Source organism: Thalassophryne amazonica, chromosome 6 (genome assembly GCF_902500255.1).
Source record: "Thalassophryne amazonica chromosome 6, fThaAma1.1, whole genome shotgun sequence".
Classification (NCBI taxonomy): domain Eukaryota; kingdom Metazoa; phylum Chordata; class Actinopteri; order Batrachoidiformes; family Batrachoididae; genus Thalassophryne; species Thalassophryne amazonica.
Window position 1 is genome coordinate 51,276,077 of NC_047108.1, and position 5,114 is coordinate 51,281,190.

Sequence of the window (5,114 nt, forward strand, 5' to 3'; positions counted from 1 at the left end):
ATGAGCCATGCATGTGAACAGACATATGCATATTCATACACTCATACGAGGTCTATTAGATAAGAAACCAACACTTTTATTTTTTTTTTTAACAATATGGATTTGAATGACGTGCGATTACACCAATCATGCTTGAACCCTCTTGCGCATGCGTGAGTTTTTTCACGCATGTCGGTGACATCATTTCCCTGTGGGCAGGCCTTGAGTGAGATGTGGTTCAGCCCTCTCGGCTGAATTCCTTTGTTTCACACGCTGCTCTAGACGGCGCGCGTTGCTTTATCAAAATTTTTTCTGGACCTGTGAGGAATATCCGAGTGGACACTATTCGAGAAATTTAGCTGGTTTTTGGTGAAAAGTTTAATGGCTGATGAGAGATTATGGGGTGTTTCTGTCGGTGTAAGGACTTCCCACGGAGCGGGACGTCGTGCAGCGCTTCCAGGTGCCGTCGTCGGCCTGTTTCGACCTGAAAACATCCTAATTTAAGGCTTAATTCACCCAAGACGTCGTGAGAGAACAGAGAAGATTCAGAAGAGGCCGGCATGAGGACTTTATGCGGACATTCCACTGTTTAAGGACATTTTTTAATGAAAGACGTGCGTGCAAATTCGCCGAGTCGTTTCCGTGACGACTCGGCGAATCTGTGTGCGGGAAAAACACCTCCGTGTTGAAAACCATTTGTAAAATTCAGGTGGCTTTTGATGGCTTTCAACAAGTGAGTAACTGAGAAATTGTTTAACAGCTTGGGCATGTTCCAACTTGCCCGTTAAGGTTTCCAATGGAGGTGTTTTTCCTGTTGCGACCCTCCGCGGTCGGGTCCGGCCTGACATGCGACTCTGCCCGCACGTTCTTTCATTACAAAATGTCCGTTAACAATGGAATGTCAGAATAAACTCCTCATGCCGACTTCTTCTGAAAGTTCTCTGTTCTCTGACGACTTCCTGGGTCAACAGAGCCTGAAATGTGGAAGTTTTCAACTTGAAACGGCGAGACGCTGCCGCCTCGAAGCGCAGATCGCCGTCAGGCGCCGTCCTTATGGCGACACTACCAGACCAAAATCTCTCATCAGCCGTTAAAATTTTTACCGAAAACCAGCTGAATTTATCGAATGGTGTCCACTCAGTTGTGCCTTACAGTTTTTGAAAAAAATTTTATCAAACAAAGCAGCAGTCTCTGAGCCATTCCTAAACAATGAAAAAACAACGAGAGGGTGGGCAACTCCTCACTCAAAGACTGCCCACAGGCGAATGACGTAACCGACAGGCGTGAAAAAACTCTTGCATGCCCACGAGGGTTCAAGCATGTCTGATGTAATCACACGTGATTCAAATCCATATGGTTTTTGAAGAAAAAAATAAATAAGGTTGGATACTTTTCTAACAAACCTCGTACACACGAACAGTGAGCGATTCGGTATTGCTGTGCCTCAGTCAGACAGCTTCATATTTCATCATGAGCGACCCCTCCTTTCAGTCGCTGTGTGTTTCTCTCCATCAGTGTGACAGGAGGTATGGTGGAGATCAGGTGTCACATTAATTTAATGTTAGTCAGGTGCTCATGGTCATGTTCATCCAAAGAGGTTGGCTGTCATCCAGATACAGCTGCCATGCTCCATCCAAATACACAACAAGGGCTCCATGGCAGTGACACTCCATGCAAGACTTCAGTGGCTTCCAAGAGTCCATCAGAAGCACATCTCTATGCTGCAAAAGTGTTGGACTTGTACAAAGACTCATGTGTTTTGGAGAGCCTTACATCTTTGCAGAAGAAAAGTCCAAGTCTTTACCATCCTGGTGCATCCTGTCTTACTGTATGGTAGTGAGACTTGGACCTTCACCAGTCACGTAAGGCAATGACCGGGTGTTTTTCATGCCAGGTGTCTTTAGAGCATCCTTGGGTATTGCTGGAATGACTTTATGTAAAAAGAACTCTTACTTTGGGAGACTTAATCATGGAGAACATCAGCAACAGTATTGTGGCCATGTGTTGTGTTTGTCTGGGTACACATGTTTCACCTGACTGCAGCAGATGGATGGTTACTTTCCAGAGATGAAGATATATGGATTGGCTTTTGACCTGTTTCGTTGACCATCCAAGACCCAAGGCAGATCACTGGTGTGGTGGATGCAGCTCCCCACAGCACGAGTGCACGCTGCCTGACTTGGCAATGAGACTTCTCTTGCACAAGTACTCAGATCACGCACAGAAAACACACTAAAAAGGACAAAAGCTGTTACACTTCACATTCACTTCAGATATTATGTTTATATCATGATTACATGTATTACATTTCATTCAGTGAGATCATAATATATAGTTCTTTGTGGATCTGCCATTTGATTAGGTCGGTCCAATACTGAAACACTTCATTGTAGACCACCATGTTGCTTCCTGTATGTTAAATCCATTCTGTTCTTTCATTCATTTTCTGCAGCTTACCTGGTCCTGGGTCACGGTACCAGTGAACCAGGCAGCTCATCCCACACTTCCCTGTCACTGACCAAGTCCACTAATATCCTAAGGAATGCCAAGACTTTCCCAAGCCAATCACATGTAACCAGGTGCAAAAACAGGTACCTGTAAAAAAATGTACATTGTTAAAACCGATGACTGTTTAATTTCACCGATGGACTGATATTACATCAGCCCATCGGTGAATTGCTGCTGTCAGACTATGGTGCTGTATCCCCATGCGTGAGTGAAGCCTACCTTTACTTGGGAAAGAAGCACCAAAGAAGAACACTTTATTTGAGAGAGACGTGACAAGAAAATACATTTTTGTGAGCTGAGATTGGTGGGGGAATAACTTTTTAGACTACCGAAACTCCTGCTCGAACTTCTCGAGGTGCCACTGCTGTATTATTGTGTATCGCTTGTTTGCCATTCGTTTATACTGGCTTTGCATGGCTTTATGAGAGACACTGTAAAAAAACACCATTTTGACATCATTGTTCTACTGTTGTAAAAAGGCTAATGTTAAGAAAATCAACTCAAAGAATGAAAACTAGAGGGTTGTTCTGATGCATTCGAATCAAAACAGACAAATTTAGTTTGAAGCAGAGCCTTTGAAGTTGTGTGTATTGTTTTCCCGGCTTTACACACACACATACATACATACATACATACATACACACACACACACACACACACACACACACACACACACACACACACACACATACACACATTATTGCCAACCATTCTGTTTAATTACTTTGTCTTGACAAAGACGCTATTAACATCATTGCAACATTTGTTTGAAAGTTTATTGTTATTAATTGCTCTGACTTTTCAAATCAAATGTTATGAAACCAAAAACATTAATATGACTTCATTTTAATGCAGAGGTGAGCAATCATGTGCCATGAAGGGCTGAGACACTGCAGGTTTTCCTTTCAACCAATCACCTCAGCAGGTGATTTCATTCATGATCAGGTGTCTCAGCAGCTGATTTCATTGTCCATCAGGTGTTTAATCATCTTGTGTGGAGCTCCAGATCGAGGGAGATTATCATTGGTCTTATATGTCTTCCATTTTCTCACAATTACTTCCACAGTTGATTTATTCACACTAACCTGCTTGACTATTGTAGATTCACTCTTCCCAGTCTGGTGCACATCTACAATTTTCTTCCTGGTGTCTTTTGACAGCTCTTTGGTCTTGGCCATGGTTGAGTTTGGAGTCTGACTGTTTGAGGCTTTGGATAGGTGTCTTTTATACAGATAATGAGTTCCAACAGATGCCATTAATACAGGTAACAGGTGGAGGACAGAAGAGCTTCTCAAAGAAGAAGTTACAGATCTGTGAGAACCAGAAATCGTGCTTGTTTGTGGGTGACCAAATACTTATTTTCAGCATAATTTACAAATAAATTCTTTAAAAATCCTACAATGTGATTTCCTGGAATTTTTTTTTCTCATTTTGTCTGTCATAATTAAAGTGTACCAATGTTGAAAATTACAGACCTCTCTCATCTTTCTAAGTAGAAGAACTTGCACAATCAGGGACTGACTAAATACTTTGTTACCCCACTGTCATTAAAGTGGAAATTGTACGTAAAAAGTTTGTTTTGCTCCTTAAAATATTCCCATCCAGTCACAAGTAATTTTCTCAGAGGCATTACTTTTTATTAAGCCCTCGTAGATAATGGACTGTAGGATCAGTCCGTATGAAACACAGTCTGTGCCCTGTGACATTGTACAAAAATGCAAGGTTTTCATGTTTAAAAACCAAGAATGTCCTTGGAATGTCTCTCATAAACTGCTTGAAACAAGGCCGTGTGGTTTGTGACCATCAGTCTATTCAGAAACTCATTCAATCAGGTTAAAGTGTAGGCTTCACGCTGGGAGCAGACTGGTCCACAAACACCATCTGAAGATTGTCTTTTTTGTTGCACTATTAAAATGAGCGATCTTCATATTAACAATGTGAGTTGGTCAGGGTACAGCTGACGCGTTCTGTCACTTTTATATGGATGATAAGCAAAACATGAGCCAAACAGAATTTCTTTTTCTCCTCTCTGATGCATTAGAAACATTGCTTTTGCAAAAAAAAAAAAAAAAGAAAAAAAAAAAGGAAAAATGATGAAAAATAACATTGTGAGTGTCTGCAATGAAGTGTGCCATCATGAAAAATGGGCTGTTTTCAGAAAACTGAGCAGAAACGTGTATGTCACCTTGTGTGATGGATGATCACACGGGTTCATTTTTATCTTGACAATTTCTCCACACTGACAACACCATGATAAAATATCACAAGGCCAAAATCACACAGAAAGCACAATCCTTAGAGTGTGTAAAAGTCCAAATCAATAATTTTTGAAGTACTAAATGTGTAATACAGGGTGGCAGTGTGACTCACGAGTCAGCCTGACTCGTGAGTCATTTTTATACACAGAAGACAGTGTATTTCAATGGATCACAGTACAGTCACGCAACATAAAAAACGACAGTTATACAAGCCCTGATTCCACATGCAGGGTTGGAAGGGTCAGATCAGATCTGGGAGCACGTGCTGGTGCTGCACATCACAATGTTCACCACACTAAGGAACTGCCTTGGGTCATGGAAGAATTCAACATAAAATTTATCCATGTGTTTTAAATCTTGATCTATTCA